At 38.2% G+C, this 24,042-nt stretch overlaps 1 protein-coding gene and 1 long non-coding RNA gene across 3 annotated transcripts in view; one reads left to right on the top strand and one right to left on the bottom strand.

Moving 5' to 3' along the window:
* The window catches only part of RTN1 (reticulon 1), a 413,685-nt gene that overhangs the window by 146,002 nt on the left and 243,641 nt on the right, over positions 1–24,042 (top strand). The gene's annotated exons all lie outside the window — the stretch shown is intronic.
* On the bottom strand, positions 19,469–22,593 carry LOC125963582 (uncharacterized). Its single transcript, XR_007475750.1, has 5 exons — positions 22,457–22,593; positions 22,157–22,287; positions 21,917–22,041; positions 21,384–21,464; positions 19,469–19,609 (listed from the first exon to the last, which is right to left on the bottom strand). It is a non-coding gene; the product is annotated as an uncharacterized LOC125963582 (long non-coding RNA).

Below are 24,042 nucleotides of genomic sequence, written 5' to 3'. Positions count from 1 at the left end.
TAAAACCAAAATCTCCTGGCTACCCAGAAAACCTTTCCACAAAGGTAGAAGGAAAAGAAAGCAATTTTATTACTGAATAAACGTTAAACCAGAATATGATTCATATCACAGGCAATCCCCTGAAGAGATGGAAGACAGAAAGAAACCTAACCCTTTTATATAGCCAAGCAGATACAACCCATCCCATACATGTTCTCAAATGATAACTAGGCCTTAAACAAGAGGACGTGACATAGAGAATGGACTTGAGGACACGGGGACGGGGAAGGGTAAGCTGGGACGAAGTGAGAGAGTAGCATGGACATATATACACTACCAACTGTAAAATAGATAGCTAGTGGGAAGCAGCTACATAACACAGCTCTGTGCTTTATGACCACCTAGAGGGGTGAGATAGGGAGGGTGGGAGGGAGATGCAACAGGGAGGGGATATGAGAATATATGTATACATATAGCTGATTCACTTTGTTATGCAGCAGAAACGAACACAGCATTGTAAAGCAATTATACTTCAATAAAGATGTTAAAAAAAATAATATGCTGCAAAGGCAAAGGTTGGGGAGGACCAAAAACACAGGCCGTATTAAATAGAAGGTCAGGGGACAGCCAGCACATTCACTAACCCGAGTTCTCATTTGTAATAGGGGAAAAATCTCCCAACCATGATTATCTGATCAAATTCCTCCCTCCACACTTCCCCTCCCCCCAATACCTTACCATCCTGCCTTCCTTAATAATTCTATTAAGTTCTTTTGGCCAGAAACCCCCTTATCCTTGATGTTTCCTCTTGGCAATTTTTTTTTATCCACTGACCCCTCTTTACCTTGCTCCTTGGCTGTAAAGTCCCCACTTGTCCTTGTTGTATTCAGAATGGAGCTTCATACTCACGTCTCTCTTCCCCTATTACAATAGTTCCTGCCTGAAATTTACCTTCACCACTTTAATTTCTGTCTGGCTCTGGTTTTCTCTGACGCTATCTTCCTTGATGATTCCATTTCAAAAAGATGGCTCCAAGGTCCTTGAGAAAGACATTCCTGGGTTATAAAGTTGGCAAGAGGCTTAGGTTTTTAAAAGGGACAAAGAAAGAATTCGCAATTACAAGTACTCTGAAGAAATGCTCTGAAAGAAAAGGAGGAGAGAAGAGTCTCTTTACCATTTTTATACCAGGGAAAATTAATTTCTTTTTCTTTTTGGATTTGTATTTACTCTTACACCTATATCTTTGCTGAATGTTTAATGTCTGCCTCCACCACTACGCTTTGAGCTCTGTGAGGGCAGGAATCGCATCTCTCTCATTTCCCGTTGTATTCCCAGCATCTACCTTAGTGGCTGTCACATAGCAAGTGCTCAAGAAAGATTTGTGGAATGTATGAATACCAAGTAATATGCCAAGGGCTTTATATGAACAGTCTCTTATTTTGATCACTTTGGTGTATTAGGCCTCTAGAACACACCCATAGAATCCTATCCCTCCTTCACTTTCTTTGGGAAAGCAAGAGTTAGCAAATAATTTTTTTCATCTGCAAACTTACAGGAAATTCCAAGATGAAGATTGTGATTTATAAAACACAAATTGATAATGATAGTTTACCCTAAATGTCCACCTCCTTTCTCTGGAAGATAGTGGTGTCTCTCCAAAATTCAAGTCCATGTGGAACCTCACAATATGACCTTATTTAGATTTAGGTTCTTCACAGATGTAATTAATTAAGATGCAGTCATACTGGATTAGAGTAGCCCCTAAATCCAGTGACTGTGTCCTTATTAGGATGCCATGTGAAGACACAGACACAGAGAGAAAATCATGTGAAGACAGAAGCAGAGATTACGGTCATGCACCTGCAAGCCAAGGAATGCCAAGGATAGCTGGCACACACCAGAACCCAGGAAGAGGCAAAGAAAGACTCTTCCTGAGAACCTTCAGAGAGAGCATGACCTTGCCCACACCTTGATTGCAGACTTCTAGCCTTCAGAGCTGTGAGAGAATAAGTTTCCGCTTTAAACCACCCAGTTTGTGGTAATTTGTTATAGCAGCTCTAGGAAATAATTACAGGTACTGTTAGGAAGGGGAAAGTATCTTGCCCAAAGTTATACATACAGGAAGGGATCCAAAGCAGAACTTAATAAAAGAGCCAGAAATAATATTAGAGTTGAGAGCAGAGCCCAGTTTGAGCCAGGCAGAGACAAGAAGAGTGTAGCCAGACTTTTCTGCCCCACCTCAGGTATGAGGCAAGTTAACTCATACTAACATCCCTATATACACTTTGACCATCCCGTTTTCTTTCCTAATTCCTGCCCCAGTTGGTCCAGCTCATCTCCTTCTCTCTATTTCTAACACTACTGCTTTAGTTCAGGGTGCAAAATTTTTTTTTATCAATAGCCCCTAAATTATTTTCCAGCCACTAATCTTTGCCTGCTAGCCTATCTTCCTCATTACCTCCACGGTTATGGTCTTAAAAAACAGATCTGATAAAGTCATGCTTTAATAGACCTCCCATGCATCATCCTTTACATGTGTGTTCATTTGTGCATTCATTAACTCAGCAAATATTTATTGAACTTCCACTGTGAGCCAAGCACTCTTCTAGACACTAGAGATACAGTTAGTGAACAAAATAGGTTAAAATATCTATCTTTATGTAGCTTGCATTCTAATGGAGAAAAGACAAATAAATAAAATGTATAGCAGGTTAGCTAGAGATAAGTGCTAAGAAGAAAAGTAAAGAAGAGAAAGGAGATAAGAAGTGTGTGTGTTTGTGTTTATGCAATTTCAAATTGGATGTCCAGGGAAGGCCACTGTCAGTAGATGATATCTGAGTAATGACTGGAAGGAGGCAAGGCATGAATCATGATGATGTCTGGGGAAGACTATACAGGATTGGATGTGGGGTGTGAAAAAAATGAGAGGATGATTCCAAGGCTTTGACCTGAGCAGTTGTAGAAAAGACATGGCATTTTCTGAAAAGGGAAAGCTGCAAATGAAACAGGATTTAGGGGTGGGAGGATATTAAAGCATAGACTTGCATATTTTAGGTTGAAGATTCCAATTAGAAATGCAAGTAGAGAAGCTAAGTAAGAAGTTGGACTTATGAGTCTGGAGTCCAGGAGAGAGATCCAGGCTGGAAATACAAATTTCATCAGCCTAAAGATGATATTTAAAGTCATTAGACTGGATTAAATTTCCAAAAGAGTAGGTGTGGGTAGAAAAGAGAAGAGGTTGAAAGATTAAGCTGTGGGACACTTGGATACTTAAGTTAAGAGAGATGAGAAAGAACCACCAAAGACTAAGAATCTTAGCCAAAAAAGTGGGAGGAAAACCAGGAAAGTATGGTGTTCTAGAGCCAAATGAAGAAAATTGAGTAATGATAGGTCAAGGAAGATGGACAGTTTCTAAGGAGTGGGTTCAAGAAGAATGGAAGGAGAGAAATTGGAGAACATGAGTATTACAGAAAACTCTTTCAAAGAGTTTTGCTATAAAAGGAAGAAGAGAAATGGGGGCATAAGCTAGAGGAGAAGTAGGGTCAATGAAGATATTTTTCAAGTTGGGAGAGTAACAGCATGCTTTTATGCTAATTAGAATGATCCAGTGGGGACCAAAATGTATCCAGGAGATAGAGGGAGAATTGTTGCAGCAACATCCTTGAGGAGTTGAGAGAAGGTGGGTGCACACAGGTCACAGGGTTAGCCCTAGCTAAGAGCTTGGACAGGAGATCAGGTACAGTGGATTCGTACAGAAGCAGGTGGGTAGGTATATATGGTGGTAGAGGTGTGTAGAAGCCTTCTTTTCATGGTTTCAGTTTTCTCAGTGAAGTAGAAAGAAGGTCATCTGAGAGTAATAATTTGGAAAGATGCTGAGGTTTGATGAGAGATGAAAAAGTACGATGTAATGATCCAGGTGAATGAGTGGACTAGGGCAACAGTGTATGATTGCCTAACAGCATTACTTTCTTATGAGTTTAGTGATCAGGAGTGTAAGTGATACTTGTCAGTATGGTTGTGATTTTCCTCCGTCTACAGTCAGCTGTGTGGCTGCTAGCATGGAAGATAAGAAGAGTTGAATTTGGCCAGATATATGTAGCAAAGTGAAAGAGCGCAGATAGCTTGAGAGTGTATTCACAGGAAGGTTAATAGTGATTGACCTTGGAATTTAAGCTGGATGTGGAAGGAAGTGACTTCATGAAGAAGGTAAGGGGATAAGAGTGGTAGGATCTATGGATTATGAATACCAGTGGGGCCACACAAGAAAATCCCAAATTTTTAGCACTTCATAAAATACAAGCTCAAATTACCTCTTGCTTCCTCTACCCCACACCCCACTTGGCAGCAATTCCTCCATCCACACCAAACTTATTTCCAGAGTATTGCAAGGCCTTGTACCACATTACCCTTTTGTACTTACTAGTTCCTAGGCCTCAAATGCTTTTTTCCCCTTCCTGCCTACCTTATCCTACAAATCCCCTTCAACACCTTCACTCAATACCCCAGCAGAGTAAGCTGTTCTCTCTTCCCAACTTGCACCCAGGTTTTGGTTCATGCTTCCATTACAGATATAGCACATTTATCTATGGTGAGTCTCTTCAACCAGACTGTGATCTTTATGAGTCAGGGCTACATCTCATTCATCCTTGCATTTCTGTAGATAATAACAAAGTAGAAACCTAAAAATAATGCCTGAATGAATAAATGAATGAATGAATACCACTAGGCTAAAGAACCACCACCTTAGTCTAAACCAAAATAGACTGCAAACCTATTGTTTGCAAACCTATCTGATTATTAGAATCACTTGTAGAATGTTTTTAAGATTCTAAGGACATATCCCAGAGAATACCTACCATTCAGTAGGTTTAGAGTAAGGTTCACAAATTTGTGTTTTAAAAACTTTTCCAGATGCTGTTAGTAATCAGTCATGTTGAGATACCCTAGCTAATTACCAAGCTCTAACTAGAAGCTGATTTGATGATGAAGAAATTAGCTTCTTTATGTCTTTATTTTCCTTAGAAAAAATACAAGCATCCTTGATAAAAATGTCCATTATCCCACTGTCCTTTCTCAAAAAAACTGGTAAAAAAATTAACACTAAGATGATAGTTAACACTAAGAATTGATAGTATAATACTTCTCCCAGGAAAAGGTTCCTCTTGTGGCACAATTTTAGGTTTCTGGAAAAAAAGTTTTTTTGGCAAGGGAGTTTATTAACCTGGAATCTTTTTGATGTTAAGTGAAGAAAATCCAATTCAAATGTTTAAGAAAATTGAAAAAAATTGACCTTCACAAGTAACAGGTCAAATGTCCACGGGTAGGAATAGGTTTAGGGAAAGCTACACATCCAGGATTCATTCAAATGAAAATATCTGGACTCAGTTTCTCCATGACTCTGATCTATTTTAATCAGCTTCATTTTCAGAGAGGAGCATCTCCACATAGTGCCATCTGCCAGCTTAAGGACCCTAATGGAAAGAGGGGGTCTTTTTCCTACTAGTTTCAACACAAGTTCTGGTATTCAAGCCTGATTGGCCTAACTTGGGTCATATGCTCAACTGGAATGCTCTGATTGGTCTGGGCTGAGGGGTGGGGTCAGGTCCACCAGAATCTCAGGTATACTGTAAGAAAAGAGTTGATACTTGAGGAAAAATTGAGATGTTCTTACCGAATGTTGAATGCTGGGAAGGCAAAACCAGCAGATGTGCACTGTAGAGAGAGTGGCTGTCTCCACAACCTTTATATCACAATGTGTAGGTAAGCATTACACCCACATACACCAAACTTGGGCTGCTTTGACTTTGTATAGATTTATCCTCGTTTATTTTCTATCTGTAGTATTTTACAGTAAAATATTTGAGAAGTTAAGAGAGCAAATGTGAGACCCCACCCCCCTTCCCCACTCCCAATCTACTACAGGAGATTTGCTCCTGATTTCATCTGTTGGTGCCCCCAGATTAGTGGGAGGCAGCAATTTTGCCTAAGTGAATCACCTGAATAGACCCAAATTTTCCCTCGAGTGCGCTCTAGCAAGATCTAGTGGGAATAGGGGATGCTAGTGAGCCTTTCTATACAGATACACAACGACTCTCCCAATGACTTTTCCAGTATTAAAGCTGATATTTTAATCTCCAGTTATCTGTCTCATGTCTATTTCCCAGTTGGTTCCAAGCTTGGGAAGGCAAGAAAGAGGTATTATTTATTTGCTTTTTAAAGCCTAATTCTATAGTTTGGGTTAAGTGTACTTTTGTGTAATCCAAATATTTGTAATTTAAAATGAATATTGACACTGAAAAAAACAAAGTATTCCATTATTCAGAATAAGGAACTCTTTTTCAATTTCGGGAAAGTGAAAGTTTGCTATACTGTTACTACAGGCTTACTTCTTAGCCACATGTACACAAAGATGACAGTATCTGTAGAAATTAGAGCCAGCCTACATAGAAACACTTGATTTGCTTTACAAACCATGGCTAAAGTACACATCTGTTCACTTGACAAGAGATCTTGGAAAATGATGTAACACTGTTATTAAATACAGAGAACTCTGAGACAATTCCTAGTGGTGGCCAGCACCATTTTGCTAGCTATGCCAGAATGATCATTATATGATCCAACCTGCAAACACAACACCTGAATAGAAGCAGAATTTTAATTGTGCATATACAAGATGAATACCAAGCTGAACATTAGATTATAATTAACTTTAAATGACCCTCTTAAATCAAATCCAGGACCTCAAAAATAAGCCATTCATGCCCTTGAAAACATTAGTAACATATGGTAAAAGCTAATACATGTATAATGTTAATGTCTCATATGTATTTTCATTTATATATATGTATTTATACATATACTGAAGAATTTTACCTAAGATAGTGCATTTTGTATCAGAGTTATCAGAGTTTTAAAATTTGTGTGCTTATGAGACCTTGGCCATGTAACTCACCTTTTGTCTTAAAACAGAGTCACATTAAAAAATCATCCCAGATACTCTTTATTTAAAAGATATGTTAGCAATCTTTCAGTTTAATTTTTAAAAATCCCTATTGACAGAATGTTTATCTCCAAGCCTGACCTAAACCTGAAATTCTATAGACTCTACCTTTTTCTGTCTGTTTTCATCTTCAGTGAAGATAGCTACTGACCCCCATATTAAAAAGTTTGTATTCCAGATCAACCCTGTTCAGTAGAAACAAAATGTGGGCCATATATGTAATTTTATTTTAAAAATATTGATTGATTGATTGATTGATTTAATGATTTACTTATTTATTTATTATTGAAGTATAGTTGATTTACAATATTATATTAGTTTTTGCACAACATAGTGATTCAATATTTTTATAGATTATACTCCATTTAAAGTTATTACAAAATAATGGCTATATTTCCCTGTGCTGTGCAATATATCCTTTTTGCTTATCTATTTCATACATAGTACTTTGTGTCTCTTAATCTCATATGCATATATGTAATTTTAAATGTTCTATTAGCCATAGTAAAAAAGTAAAACAAACGTGTAAAATTAATGTTTTTACAATATTTAAAATATCACATATATTATCATCAGAAAAGTCTTTTTTTTAAATTGAAGTATAATTGACATACAACATTATATTAGTCTCAGGTGTACAATGTAATGATTTGATATTTGTATGTATTGTGAAATGATCACCACAGTAAGTCTAGTTGATATCCATCACCATACTTAGTTACAGATTTTTTTTCTTTTGATGAGAACTTTTAAGATTTACTCTTTTAGCAACTTTCAAATATGCAATACAGCACTATTAACTATAGTTGCCATGCTGCACATTAATTCCTCATGACTTATTTATTTTATAACTGGAAGTTTATATCTTTTGGCTCCATTTACCCTTTCATCACACCTACCCCCAACCTCCACCTCTGGCAACCACCAATCTGTTCTCTGTATCTGTGAGCTTGGTTTTCTTTTGTTGTTGTTTGTTTTTGATTCCATATGTAAGTGAGATCATACAGTATTTGTCTCTCTCTGTCTGACTTATTTCACTCTGCATAATGCCTCAAGGTCAATCCATGTTGTCACAAATGGTAAGATTTTATTCTTTTTCATGGCTGAGTTTTACATATGTATATATATATATATATATATATATATATATATCACATTTTTCTTTATCCATTCATCTATCAGTGGACACTTTGGTTGTTTCCATATCTTGGCTCTTGTAAATAATGCTGCAATGAATCTGGGGGTCCATATATCTTTTCAAGCTAGTGTTTTTGTTCTCTTCAGACAAATACCCAGAAGTGGAACTGCTGGATCAAATGGTAGTTCTATTTTTAATTTTTTGAGGAACCTCTATACTGTTTTCCACAATAGCTGCATCAATTTATATTCCCATCAACAGTGCTCAAGAGTTCCCTTTTTGCCATATCCTTGACAACACATATTTCTTGTCTTTTTGATGATAGCCATTCTGACAGGTGTGAGGTGGTATCTCATTGTGGTTTTAATTTGCATTTCCCTGATGGTTAGTGATGTTAACCATCTTTTCATGTGTCTGTTGACCATCTTTATGTCTTCTTTGGAAAAATGTCTATTCAGATCCTCTGCCCATATTTGAATTGAATTATTTGGTTTCTTTGCTATTCAGCTGTATGAGTCCTTTATGTATTTTGAATATTAACCCCTTATCATACATATGATTTCCAAATATTTTCTCCCATTTAGTATGTTCCCTTTTCATTTTGTTGATGGTTCCCTTTACTGTGCAGATGAAATTAATTTTAATGATATTTTTTTAACCCAACATATCAAAATATTTTCATTTCAACATCTAATCAATATAAAACATCATTAATGAGTGATTTTACATTCTTTATTTCATATGAAGTTTTCAAAATCCAGCGTATATTTTATCCTTGCAGTATATCTAAATTCAGACTAGCCACACTTCAAGTGCTCATAGACACACCTGTGAATAGTGGCTACCATATTCAAATGTGCAATTCTAAATGATTGCTTTTAATTTAGAATTTAGATGAATATTAAACTTAGGTTTGGCTGCAGTGAAAGAAGACACAAAATAATCATGGCTTTATAAATATAGAAGTTTATTTCTCTCTTATACAATGTTGGGAAATAGTGGTCTGGGATTAGTAAGGTGTCAGGGACCCAGCTTTTTTTATCTTGTTGCTTTGCTTTGTACGGCCTCGATTAATAAGATCACCTCATGGTCTAAGATGCTTGCAGCAGAGAGGAGGAAAGAGAAGGCGGAAATTTCATATGATAGTCATATACCATCAGCCAGAACTTAGTCACAAGTCCACAGATAGCTGCAAGAGGTGGTGAAAAATTTTAATGTTAATTTAAGGTAGCCCTATATCCATCTTAAAATTGGAGATTTCACTACTGTAGAAGAAAAGGAAATGGATAATGAGGGGAAACCAGTAGTCTTTATTTCAAGAGGGTCTTTGAAAACTCAATCGATTTTTGAGGAGATTGTCTTGAATATACTCATCACTGTTTGGAAGTGTAACAAGACATCTTTAGGGTTATATCTACTTCAATAGAATTAATCAACAAATTTGTTAATTTACTGGCAAATCTACTGACATTTAACATTCCAGAAGATAGAGATGCAAATGGGTTGTGTGACCTTAGAAGTATAACAGTATGGTGTGTAACATTCAGAGAGGCTTCTGCTACAGTAAAAAGGTCCCCTCGGTTTTGGCTTATAAGCAGATCACTTGAGATGCCTTTTCTTATTCCAGCTTCCCAATCTTATATTCATACATGCACATATTTAAATGCCTAGTTATTAAATTTGAGTTTTCATGTGTTCAAGAAATGTATTAAATCTAGAAGTTCTCTAAATGTGGAGTAGTTTCTGGAGAAAAAATGGGCTAAGTGGAGGATGGACTCCATTTCTCCTTTTTTGGCAGGTTTGCTTTTTTACCATTTAATCATTTTGTTAGGTGTTTTTTTTCTTCCTAAATATCTCTAAATATCCAGAAGGCAAGGGCCTATAGTTTATTGTTTTTGTGTTTCCCAGACACAACTTTAGTAGAGTATTTGAATAAGCAGATATTTGATATTTCTAATTAAAATGCACCACTACTCTAAGGCTATGAAATCTAGGGCAAATATCCAAGGATCAAGGTTACAGATAGTACAAAAAACTCAAAGCCATACTTTTCCTGCTCTTCTTCAAAAACAGTTTGCCTACTTTCTCAAGATATATCCTAACAGTTGAAACAAAAATTCTCTCATTCTCCATCCCTCAATCAATACTCTTAACTTCTGTTCCAACAAAAAGCATCACTGTTTCTGGAAAATTATTTAAATTGTGTGGAGACTTGAAGCCTGGTGATAAATAAATGGGTTTCCAGCTAAGTTTTTATGGCAACTTAGAGTGCCTTCAATAATCTAAATGGCTGCAGCAAAATTCTCAAAATGAATTCACTTTTATTTAAGTTAGTAAATGAATGCATTAGTAGACAGTTTAGGTTTGTCTGAGAAAGGGAAGGAGAGAGGAACCACCCAGGGGAAGTAAAATGTCATACAATAAAATAAATGGGAAAGAAACATCAAGTCAGCTTGAGCCTCACTGTAATTTTCTCCACTAGACTGGGCAGCTCTCAGAGGACAGGGTCCCTCTCTCAGGCTTCTCCTGCCTTCAGGCCTCAGGAGCACACTTGCCACTGAGTGGTTACTCAACACATGTGTGTCGCGAAATGACAGAACAGTTAAGACTCCTTCTTATTACAGTGGCCCCAAGAAATAACCCCTGAAATGCTGCCAATATACTTTTACTAACCAAAGTTGGTGAGCTAAAAACGTATCTGAATAAAAATGATGACTTTAAAGGGATCACGTTTGCCTTTCCCACATCAAATCTTTTTAGTGAGTGTAATCATGTTGCTATTCTCATTTAAAACTATTTCAGCAGCCGCTTGATCGGATTCAAAAGGAAAATAAATGAGAAAAGATTTAAGCCCCTTCTAAAGTTGTAGATCTGAGAATGGAGAAGAAAGGATAAATGAGATGATTGCAGACAAGATCTTTGTGTTCTTCAGTTGTAGACGTTTCTCCCTTCCCTGAAAGCACTTTATATCTTTAAATCTTCACTTTTACTTCTTCCTAATTCAACTGAAGTGATTATTGAATTCATCTGCAAATCTTGTTTTGAATGCCTCAATTCTTTAAGTTGCTGTTAAGAATTTTCCTACCGGATATCCCATTTAAAGAAAACAAACCAAGGCTTATTTTTTCAAGGCTTTTAAAAATATTCTTAGATTTTGTCACTAATTTTCTTCCCTTAGGTTTTATTTCTTAGTTCAATTTAAATGAATTGCTAATCATTAGGAATATTATTAAAGCCATAAATACAATGACTCAGATGAGTGCTATGCCAGACATTGATGAACAGCTGTAATGAGTGACTGACAGGTATTTCAAATCACAAGTTTATAGTGTTTCTATTTTTTTTGTAATAATAATACACTTGACTAATTTGTAAAATATCCCTATCTTTCCCCGCTTTCTAGAATATCAAAGCTTATTTATACTAGAGAGAGCTTTTAATTTAGAATTTCACCACAAAAAAAATCTCTTAATTAGAACAGGAATACTCAACATTTTGGTCTCCTTTATACTGTTAAAAATTATTGAGGACCGCAAAGAACTTTTGTTTATGTGAGTTATGCCAATTGATATTTACCATTTAATTCAAAATTACAACTCAGAAATTTAAAACATGTTTATTCATTTATTTTAAAAACATTTCATGCTAACATAAACAACATATGTTTGTGAAAAATAACTGTACTTTCTGAAAGAAGAGGTTTGGTGAGAAACAAAGCAACGTTTTACATGTTTTAAAAATTCTTTAGTGTCTGATGTAAGGGAAGGTATTTGAATTCTCATGCCTGATTTTGCAGTCAATCTGTTACAGAATCTCAGATCACGTAGCTTCATGCACCCATGAGAGAATGAGAGTGAAAGGCAAATAATAACTTAATATTGTTATGAAATCAGTTTTGACCTCACAAACCCCAAGAGTCACTGGCCACACATTGAGAACCACTGGTTTAGAACAATATTTGACCCATGAAAAGAAAAGGTGCAATGTATGTAATTGAAAGTAAATAAATTTAGAATTCTAAGCCTAGATGGTACTCCATCAGTTACTGGAAAACAATCTTAAGATACATTTTAAAATAACCTCTTTACTATTTAAGTTGTAGAGGTAGAGATTAGTTTTTAAATTCTGAAAAATTCCACGTGTTTGACACTGCTGAGTGCCAGTAATATAAGGATAGATATACACATGGAGCAGAACTTTAAAAAGTAGTCTTCAGAAGTTGTCATTTGTGATCTTTGTTTCAACTAGTTACCACTGTCATATTGCCTAACAGAGTCAGCTCAAGGTTTTGAATTCTAACTTCAGAACTGACTGGCTTTGTGAATGTGGGCCAGTTACTTCACTCCTCTAAGCCTCTAAGCCTTAGTGTACTCATCTGTGAAATGGGAAAAAGTGCCTGCACTGCAGAATTGTAAGGATCAGAGGGTGTGTGTGTGTGTGTGTGTGAAGTCAGAGAACTAATAGCTGCGACTATAAGGATTAAATTTACAGTTTGGGACAGATTTTGATGGGCAGCCACGTTGAATTCCACCTGAAAACAGGTGGGGGCAGTGGTGAACTGCATGAGTTGGGAGGCTTTGGCAAACCTTAGCTGCAGATGGACTGCTAAGACCCTACTGAAAGAACGTCAAGCCAAATGCAAGCAAGATGCAGCGATGGCATCAGAGGAGTGTGCAGATTAGCTACAACAAATACAGAGACACAGAAGCCAGAAACCAGGGTTAACCGAGGGATGAAAGCCGAAGAGCAAGGTGCCATGTTACTAGAGTGGAGGGTCAGATCAAGGCCAGGAACTAGGACCAAGGACCTAGAGAGGGTGCAGAGAATCTTGGGAGATAGAAGTCAGGTCCTGGTTGAGCTTAGTGAGGGATGACACCCTTTGAAGTGATGGCCTGGGCCAGTCACACAGCCCCAGCCTGATCTGAAAGACAACCTGCCCCAGTGTTGCCGTAGAGAAGGGGGGCGCATTGGGGGCTTTTACCATGCTTCCACCCAGGCACAAGGTGGATCTGGCCTGGGTGAAGTGAATATTTTCCCCTGCTTCAGCCCCTCTTCCCCCTTTCTTTTGTAACAGAACTGCTTTTTCCTGTGGAGAACTCATTCCAAATAGAAAAATGGCTGACCCACCTAGGGTGATCAATCTTCCAGGTTTGCCTGGAACTGAGGGGATTCCCTAGTATATAGACTCTCAGCTTTAAAACTGGAAGAATTCCAGGCAAACTGGGACAAGTTGGTCATCCTGCCCTACATTATAACTATCCCTCTTTCTAAAGGACCTCACATATCACCCCAAATCAAGGTGATGGAAGTCCTCCCCAGGGCACTCTCCTCAGAGCTATCAGCAAAGATGGTTTTATTGCTCCTGGCAGGACTAAGTTAGTGGGATGCATGTTATGATCTTCCAATGGTCATTTCACCCATTACAGGGAGAATTTCTGTCCGAGAGATAAAGATGAATCCTGATCCCTGATGATCATCTCAGTCCAGCTGAGCCTGAACTTATAAATTCTGTCTTCTGCACCAGGAGAGATTTAGAACAAATGAATGGACCTTTGGCTTAATCTTTGGACAATTGGATGCTGTTCTCGGTTGTAACAACCTGTTTTTGTCCTTATTGGAAACATGGCCCTCTTCCAAATAATACTCTCAGGCTTTCTGTGCTTTGGTTCTTAAGGGCTTCTTCTCCCATATCATATAATTTTGGGTGGTTAGATGCGCAAGGGATAGGGAGTGGGAAATTTGTGTAATAAGTTTGTGAAAATGCTGAGTCAGGGCTGAGTTAGGAAAGGTGCTTCCACAGCTGTAATTTTCAAGTTTTAGTGGATATAAGAATAATTTCAGGTGCTTATTTCCAGTGAATCTAATTCAGTAGGTCTGGGGTAGGGCCCAGGAATAAGCATCTTAAGCAAGAATATCAAGTGATTCTGATGTAGTTGGTCTCTAGAACATACTTTGAGAAATATTCCTCCATGGTATGTTCAGAACAATATGCTTGGGGAGAGGAAAGACCCTGATAGTCTGGGTGTACTAGAATAGATGGACCATCTTTGTGGTTTTTAAATGTCTTTTGGGCCTTTAATGATGCTTGGCTTATTTTCCTTAAGCAGTTTGGTAAGCTTGGAAGTCAGGATGAAGAAATATGGAAGAAGGTATGTTTATATATCCCTCCCACATCTCTCCTGTCATATCCCACAAACCCCAAAAGTACTACCAACTGTTGGAGCTTGGTGGCCTGCCCCAATCATGCGTGTCAGGGAATGTCTTGAGGGAAGATGATTTTAGAGAATTGACCTTTACAGTCTCATATTTGGGTTGATTCATTTCATCAAAGAGCCAGAGTTGCCAGCAGCAATTCAGGGTCATATGAGAGAATGGGCCAGAACTCCCTGGAGTTGTGAAAACAATCATCCAGAATATGACTGCACCCCAATCCAACATGTAAAAAGTGGTGTTCCTCAGCTGGGGCACTGTCAGACTGGTTGGAAGGAAGTCTCAGAATCCTTGAATCTGTATTCTCAGAGGGATGAACATTCCCCATCAGAAGTGGGACTCCCAGCACCAGGGTGGTAGCTTCCATGGTACTATAAGTGTACTGGAAGTTTTGATATTCTCTGCATATCTCAGGAACACTTTGCTTGGCTGCTGGTTTTTGGACAGAGTCCAGGAAAACCATAGACCTTGTTAGGGGAGCAAAATGCCAGCTCTGAGGCAGACCACAAATTTTGAAACCTAGGAAAAAGTGGGATACATATTACACTCAGGATTACAGTCTGTTAGAGAAACAGAGTAGTTATCATGAAGAGATAGTTCTCAAGGTTGGTCTCTCACCGTTTCAATTCCAGTGAGGCAATGAAGTCTGCTGAAGTGTTTGGCTCCTGGGAATGCCATTCACATAAAATGCGATGGGCATGGAGCTCTGTGGAATTTTTGAAGTATGGTAACATTTGGGGAAATATTGGGTAGAAGTAACTGTGGTCCTTAGTTATCAGTCAAAGTGTATAGTTCCCAGAACTTCTTAGGTTGGTAGAACTTGTTGAGGAACTGTAGAATGATCGATAAAGGTGCTGGGGTTGCTCCCTGATGAAATTCATCCTTTGGTAGGGGCCTCATTGCCCAGAGCTGGATTCTTCCACTCCCTCTCTCCAGTGGGGGCTTGTAAATGGCATTGTGGCTTGCCTGTCCAAATTCAAAGAGGAAGAGAAAGCTGGAGTGAGTGTAGCCTAAGTGTATCAGTTTAAGATGGTGCCTGGGAAGGCCACCAAGTTTGAAAAAAAATTACAGACACATCTGAGCTGGTATTTAAGGGGCATTGAATCAGCTTCAATCAGTAGGCACAGTAATCTGGACAGAATCACAACTATATCCTCTTAGGTAGCCCAAATGGACTGACTATTCAGACCTTCCTTAAACTCATTATCTAGAGCGGCTTTATTCCAATCCAAACTGAGCGAGCTAATTTAAATGAGCAATTTAGGAAAAACTAAGCTATGGCTCTGCTACTGCCACTGAAGCTTCCAGACTCAGCCATCATCTTTAGGCATCCTTCAAAACCCACCCCAATTAAGCTGTGTATTCTCCATAGCAGCAGAGAAGGAGACTGTATTTATTATCACTGGAGATTTGAATCTCTATCCCTCCTGGTGATTTATGAGGAAGCCCAAATTTCAAGGTATCTGTGCTGAAGTCTACAGGTCAAAGATTTTAGCTAAAGCTAGAGCCATGCCAAGAGTTTGGACAGAGTCTTCTGTTTCTTTCAAATTTATTTGGAAGGCTGAGGGAGAAATTATAGGAGAAACAAGGGAAAAGTGCAATGGACTTCAGTCTTTGAAATATTTAGGAATGCTGTGACCTTTTACATGGCTGTGGGGTGGGGGTAGTATTCCTCTATGTGTCTTAGGGGTTAATGGGCAGAATAGGCAAGGACTGACAGAATGCAAGAGGTTAATTTTAGAGCCTGCAGGGACCACAGCTGCACAAAGGCCTCTATCCCATGGGTGACAGACATAGAGAACAGAAAGCCAAGGAGTGGGAAGCTAGTGACTCTGCTTCATCTGGGAAGTGAGTGGAGACTTGCAAGATGAAAAGAGGCTGAAGTGAAACTAGGGAAGGCTGAGTTCTCAGAAGGGAAGCCATATGTGAGGGAAAGACCAGGACAAGCAGAGATGGAAAGCTGAAGTCTCAGCTACTTCACCTCCAGAAGGAAAATGTGCATCAAAGCCAGAACCCAGGAAATCATAGCATCTGGAGGTATCTGGTGGAGACCCTGGGTAGATATCTCAGGAATCATATAGAGTAGTGTCCCTTGGAGGTGATGGCCCTGCTTAGTCTAAAGGATCCCCAATGTCTCTTCTTCTAGTGGGACTCTTCACACTTCATTCATTTATTTAGCCCAAATGTATTATCTACTTTATGCTAGTCACTTCTATAAAATGTGCATATAAATCAGTGAGCAAAAAGACATCCCAAGAACTCAGTGATTCCCTGTTTAACACAACATATAGGAAGAAGTTCATTTTTACAGGACTGAAATAACTTTTGGTCAACATATATCAGTTTTTTTTTTTTTAACTACTGATTTTATTTATTTATTTTTAAACATCTTTATTGGAGTATAATTGCCTTACAATGGTGTGTTAGTTTCTGCTTTATAACAAAGTGAATCAGCTATACATATACATTTATCCCCATATCTCTTCCCTCTTGCATCTCCCTCCCTCCCACCCTCCGTATCCCACCCCTCTAGGTGGTCACAAAGCACTGAGCTGATCTCCCTGTGCTATGCGGCTGCTTCCCACTAGCTATCCATTTTATATTTGGTAGTGTATGTATGTCCATGCCACTCTCTCACTTTGTCCCACCTTACCCTTCCCCCTCCCCATGTCCTCAAGTCCATTCTCTAGTAGGTCTGCGTCTTTATTCCCGTCTTGCCCTTAGGTTCTTCATGACCATTTTCTTTTTTGTTTTTTAGATTCCATATATATGCATTAGCATACGGTATTTGTTTTTCTCTTTCTGACTTACTTCACTCTGTATAACAGACTCTAGGTCCATCCACCTCACTACAAATAACTCAATTTCGTTTCTTTTTATGGCTGAGTAATATTCCATCGTATATATGTGCCACATCTTCTTTATCCATTCATCTGTCGATGGACACTTAGGTTGCTTCCGTGTCCTGACTATTGTAAATAGTGATGCAATGAACGTTGTGGTACACGTATCTTTTTGAATTATGGTTTTCTCAGGGTATATGCCCAGTAGTGGGATTGCTGGGTCATATGGTAGTTCTATTTTTAGCTTTTTAAGGAAACTCCATACTGTTCTCCATAGTAGCTGCACCAATTTACATTCCCACCAACAATGCAAGAGGGTTCCCTTTTCTCCACACCCTCTCCAGCATTTATGGTTTGTAGATTTTTTGATGATGGCCATTCTGACTGGTGTGAGATGATATCATAATATAGTTTTGATTTGCATTTCTCTAATGATTAATGATGTTGAGCATTCTTTCATGTGTTTGTTGGCAATCTGTATATCTTCTTTGGAGAAATGTCTATTTAGGTCTTCTGCCCATTTTTGGATTGTGTTGTTTGTTTTTTTGATATTGAGCTGCAGTCTTTTCAATGTAGTTTCACAGCAGCACTCCTGGCAGTGGATCCAGCTGGTCAGCTCAGCACTGCTGTATCTTAGCATTTTGTAACAAAGCAGGGGCATCGTTGCCTGTGGCTCTGCATCCATTGATTTTTATGATGTTTCTTCAGCTTGCAATTATTTTGCTTTTTTGTTCACGTCGGAGCACCTACCTAATATCTTGCAGCTGTTTGTGCTTTACATGTGTCCTGCTCAGCTGCAGTGTTTAATGTACCCTTATTTCTAGGGTAATTTAGTTTTCAGAAGCCCAGCTTTCTACATTTTGTGAAAATGCATCCCATTAATGGTAGTTGGAATGCTAGCATTGTCAATTAGGCTTTAGGTAAACCAGTATTTATTATGGGATCAAAGTGTCTTGAAGAGGCATTAAGAGCTTTCCCTTTAGAATAATTTAGAACCATTTATTGAGTGCTGACTATATGTCAGGCATTGCGCGAAATACAAAATAATAGATAGTGTTTATTAAGAACTCACTATAGGGGCTTCCCTGGTAGCACAGTGGTTAAGAATCTGCCTGCCAATGCAGGGGACACGGGTTCGAGCCCTGGTCCCAGAAGATCCCACATTGCTGTGGAGCAACTAAGGCTGTGCGCCACAACTACTGAGCCTGTGCTCTGGAGCCTGCAAGCCACAATTACTGAGCCCGTGTGCCACAACTACTAAAGCCTGCATGCCTAGAGCCCGTCCTCCGCAACAAGAGAAGCCACCACAGTGAGAAGCCTGCGCACCACAACGAAGAGTAGCTTCAATTCGCCGCAACTAGAGAAAGCCCGCGCGCAGCCACAAAGACCCAATGCAGCCAAAAAATAAATTAATTAAAAAAAAAAAGAACTCACTATACATCAGACACTATGCTAAGTCTTTTATATTATCATGTCATTTAATCTTCACAACAGTCCTGTGGAGGACATACTATTATTCTGATTTTCCAGATGAGGAAGCTGAGGCACAGAGAGTAGCTTACCTAAGGTCTCACAGATAGACCATGGCAGAGCTGGTATCCAAATTCAAGCTACATGACACAGAGCTCATGCTCTTAACCCTAAATGTATGACCCACCTTATGCAAACTTCACAGTAGTCTTATGAGGTCTACATTATGACTGTACTTTTATTATTATTACAGATATTAGAAGCTGAGGCTTTGGGGGAGTTAAATTATTTCCCTGAGTTGAGTAGGTTGGATAGTCACAATTTGGACCCAGGAAGTCTGATACCACAATGCCCTTTTGCTCTTTCTTGCTATACTATACTGCTAGTAAGTGATGCAATAGATATTCAAATCCTGCCTGACTTCAGAATCCCTAATCAGTCCAATACTGTCCATCTGGAAAGTCAGTCTCAGATGGTTTTCTTTGTTTGTTTTTCTGTTTGTTTTGGATAATGATTTGTACTAAGTGGGATAACTATTGGAGTTACTGAAGAAATTTTAGAAATAAAATACCTTAAGCATACCTTAAAATGCTTTGATGAAAGTTCAAGTCTATTATTCATTTGACAAAATTACCTTCCAGAGAAAGATCATATTAGAAATCCTTTGATAAAGAGTAGTCAGAAAGCCCTTTGATAATTTTGGTATTCTCCATTTGAAGAAATAGAGTCTAGCAGATCTGAGAAAAAATGTACTGTAAAATTATAATGAAAGTCAATTGGAAAAAGCAATACAAATTACAAATACTAGGCTTACATGCAATTTTTCTTCTGCTGAAACCCTGCTGTTGCCACCTTCATGCTTTGCAGATGACTCTGCCTTACATGTAACCATCTGATGTGAATCTCCCTCATCACCAGCTTTAACTTTTTCTCAGTGTTTATCTGCCTTGTATTCTCTTTCTTCTATCTCTGAAAAAGAATTAAGTTTCCTACATTCTAAATTTAATCCTTGCCCTCAAGGGCTTGTACAAGGTGTGGGGTCCTATGGAGAGACTAGATTGGGTAGGGTTTTTTCCTAGGCTAGATGGGAGCTAACAAAAGTCTAGAAGTGATTGTGAGCTGTGGACCGAGAGGGAGGTCAATGTATCAGAGGTAAGTATCAAGCATCTGCTGCAAGGAGAGCCTTCAAGGCTCCAGGGAAGCGGTCAGGATCCAAGGAAAGCAGGAGCAGACCAGAAAGTGACGTTGTGGTGGCTCCGTATGAAATGGTTTAATACATAGGCAAAGACAAAAAGAAGGGATGGGTACTTGCTTCTTTTGGGGCAATAGGTATGGCAGGCGAGGAGAAGCAGGTGCTGATTCCATCTTAATCCATTGACTTCATCAATTATTTCCTGTCCTTGAATCTACAGTTTTCCCCTCTCCACTGTATTCTCCCCCTTAGCTTATATGTTTTCCTGTCCTTTTCTAAAAGCCCACACTATCCTTTAATCCTTTTACTTCTTTAAGCAAGTATCACCTTTCTTCCCTGTCCCTCCTAGTGGCCAAATTCAGTGGCCAAATTCAATGGCCAATTCAGTCATCATCATCATCAGGCTCTCTGTGGGATTAAACATTGTTGAAGGTGTTCACACTTGAAACTCCTCCCTTGGGTGTGCTCCCCCATCTCTGTGGATATTCTTTCTTCTTCTTTGAATTCAAATAAATATATATTTCTTAAGGATGTGCTCTTGGCTGGCTTCTCAGATCTCAATATACTGTCTTCCCTGGCAGACTCATCCAACCTTATGACTTGGATTATTCTCTCTACCTAGGTGACTCCTAATCTCAATCACCAGCTTTGACCTTGACCTCCTTTTCATATTCTAGGAGCCAGCTAGATACCTTCACCTAAGCGTTTTATCTGCACGTTAAATTCTGCATGGCCAAACATTAACGAGTTATTCTACAACCAGCTTCTCTTCTTGTGTTTTTAAGTTTCCATTAATGACATTTATAAATTATCTGTCCCCCAAATTTTTTGGATCAATTTTTACTCTTCCTACATTCAGTCAGGTACCAAATTCAGTTGATTGAAATATTTCTAATATTTGTCCCCCCATTTATATTATTATTTCCTCTTTCTTAGTGCTCTTCATCAAAACAACTTTAATAGCCTGCTACCCGGCCTCCTTATCATTAGTTTTCTTCCCCTAAAATCCATTTTAATTACTGCTGTCTTTTCCTGAATGACATCTATTTATGTCTCTTTAAAACTCTTATTTTAAAAACAAATCCAAACACCCTAACCTGGCTTTCTAGGTCCTTCACAATCTGATCCCAACCAATTTTTCTATTTTTATTTCCCACTTTACCTACCTTTTGCTCTAGAAAAATGTACTTAGTCACTCTTCTCTGTAAGTGCCCTATAATTGCTCTCTTCCATGCCCTTGCTGTTCCTTAGATCAGAATGATCTCTATTCATCAGCTCCTCATATACAGATCCTACAACTTCCAAAGCCTCGCTCAAATAGCTCTCTTTCCATAAAGCTTTTCTTGATATCTCCAGATGGCAGTAATTTGCCATAACACTTTATCTGAGCCTTTTTCCTAGTGCTTATCAACTTCTACTTTGGATTTTGATTATTCACAGGCACATTTTATTATCTCCATGGTTTGATTATAAACATCTTGAAAAGCTGATTCATCTTTGTATTCCCAAAGTGTCTGGTACAAATGTTTGAACAAAGTTTATAAGACTCACCAAATATTCGATGTACTTCCTTACGTTTCCCAGTATCCTTTACATTAGACTTGGGGCTTATGACCTGTTTTGACCAATATTCTATAAGAAGTGATATGTGAAACTTTCAGTATGAGGTATTTTGGAACAGATGAGAATTCTACACTCTTTCTTCCCTTTTCCCCTTCTATGATGATCTACAAGGCTGTATGTCCCAAATGGTCTAATGGCAAGTTGATGGACCATTATAAACATTTTCACAACTGTAGAGATAATTTCTGCTACACTATTACAATCTGCAAGGATTGTTGAACATGTCCATAATTTGCTGAAATATATTCATCCCTGGGGAAGTTTAGCATCTTCCTCTGACTCCTAAGGCCTGCAGTTGCAATCCTGCATGCTGTCCTACTTGGGCAGTGTGAAGTGCTGGCTCTTCTCTTTTTCTTACCAAAATCTAAGCTCAGCTTAGTAAAGTTATCTGATAATCCACTATAAGATATTAATACTGAGTTACCTTATGGGGGAATGCTACCATTTACAGCAGTACTGACCTTCCAATATTAAAAAGTCAAAATGTTGAATTTCCAACACCATTGACAAGCTAGAGTAGGAGCAACATTTGGTAGTAAGATCTTTCTAAAGTCTCCAAAGTAAAGTTGCACAGGAAGCCATGATTCTGTTGAAGAATAACATTATTCCAGAGTATCATCTAGATGTTTCTGCAGAACAATTGTTTATGTTCTCTATTTTGCTTATTTAATCAAGTGAAACAAGTATTTCTCTTTACTGACTATGTGTAGATATCCTGCACCATCTTCATGTTAAGGACTTCTGTTTGGAAACTTCTACTATCATCAGGACCTTCACGTAGGTTATTTTTCCGGTTATGATAGGCTTATCTTGATTTATCACTGCTTTACACCTGTAACCAAATAGGGATCAGTGAGATAAATGACCAATGACGGGACAGTTCATAAGGCATACAAGCCACAGAGTTTGTGTACTCCTATCTGCTCTGTGACACCAGTGGTCAAACTTATATTATGGTGTACATGGAATTAAAAATACAGCCTGGCTCTGAGCCCTTTTACCTCAGTATTCCCCTTAATTCCCTTGGCACTCTCATATAAACTTAAGCTTCTGCCAAGTTCTCTTATAGGTCCCCACTTATAGTGGATTTCCTGCTTAGTCCCTAAATTTGATGAAAAGGCATCCTGTTGGATAAAGAGCTGCAAGAAAGAAAAGAAAGAAAACATTTTCTCCTCAGACCAGGCTAACCCCAAAGAAACCCCTGGGACCTAGGATTTTCTAACATATTTTTCAGGCCCAAAGATGAAGGTATGTCATCTGACAAGACTACAGACTCTTGGAAGATGGTATGACCCTCTTCACCAAGAGAGGTTGGGATCATATTAATAAGGCCAGAACCCCTTAAATTGGAACTAACCCCGTAATGTATGAGTCAACCACTAATCTGGGGTTGCAGTGATTACAGTCTAAAGTTAGAAGAAAACTGGTTTTTGGCTAATGCTCATACTGAGCTGTCCAGGGTTCTGACTTTGGCATGGGACATTCCAATCCTTGGGCTTGATGCTGGTGATTTTGCTTTAAATTCTGAGTACTTTGGATGTAGTTTGTGATCACTAATCTTGACTATCTCTGTAGTTTACCTTGAGCTCTATTGAGCTAGGCTATTGTTAATGACATACTGTGTACAAACTGTAAAATTGATTATACTGTGTCAGGACTTTTAAGTTGGAGAGCATGAGGTATAGAATCAAAAGACTTAGACTTTAATAACAGCTGCATTAGCCATGTGATTTTGAAGAAGTCTCTGAAGATTTTTCAGAACCTTGGTTTTCTCATCATCCTTGAAAATAAAATGTGAAAAATATCTGTAACATAAATGACAAAAATATAATACAAAGAGCATTTAAAAATATATGAGAAAAAAACTTGGAAAAGTAAACATGGGACACAAAAGGCAATTTACAAAATAAGAAAGACAAATTGCCCACAAGATATGTAAAAATTAACTGAAAATGGATCAAACACCAAATTTTAAGACCTGGAACTATAAAACTCTTAGAAAAAAACATAGCTGTAAATCTTTTGACCTTGGATTAGGCAATTGTTTCTTAGATATGACACCAAAATCACAAGTGACAAAAGATAAAATAGATGAATTGAACTTAATAAAAATTAAACAATTTTGTCCTGCAATGGACACCATCAAGAAAGTAAAAAGACAATCCACAGAATGAAAGAAAAATATTTGCAAATCATATATGTGATAAAGGACTTGTATCCAGAATATTTAAAGAAATTTTACAACTCAATATTAAAAGAAAAATAACCCAGTTTAAAAATGGGCATAGGATCTGAATAGACATTTCTCCAAAGAAGATATACAAATGGCCAATAAGCACATGAAAAAGATGCTGAACACCATTAGCTATCAGGGAAATGCAAATCAAAACCACAATGTGATTCTACTTCACACCCTCTAGGATGGCTGTAATGAAAAGACAGATAATAAGTATCGGCAAGGATGTGGAGAAGTTGAAGTCCTCATAAACTGCTGATGAGATTTTTAAATGGGCCAGTTGATTTGGAAAACAGTATGACAGTTCCTCAAGTAATTAAACACAGAGTTCCCATATGACCCAGCAGTTCT

The sequence above is a fragment of the Orcinus orca genome, chromosome 2 (assembly GCF_937001465.1).
Source record: "Orcinus orca chromosome 2, mOrcOrc1.1, whole genome shotgun sequence".
In the NCBI taxonomy this organism is placed as follows: Eukaryota; Metazoa; Chordata; class Mammalia; order Artiodactyla; family Delphinidae; genus Orcinus; species Orcinus orca.
Note: the sequence above shows the minus strand (reverse complement) of the source record. Positions and strands in the feature narration are given on the sequence as shown.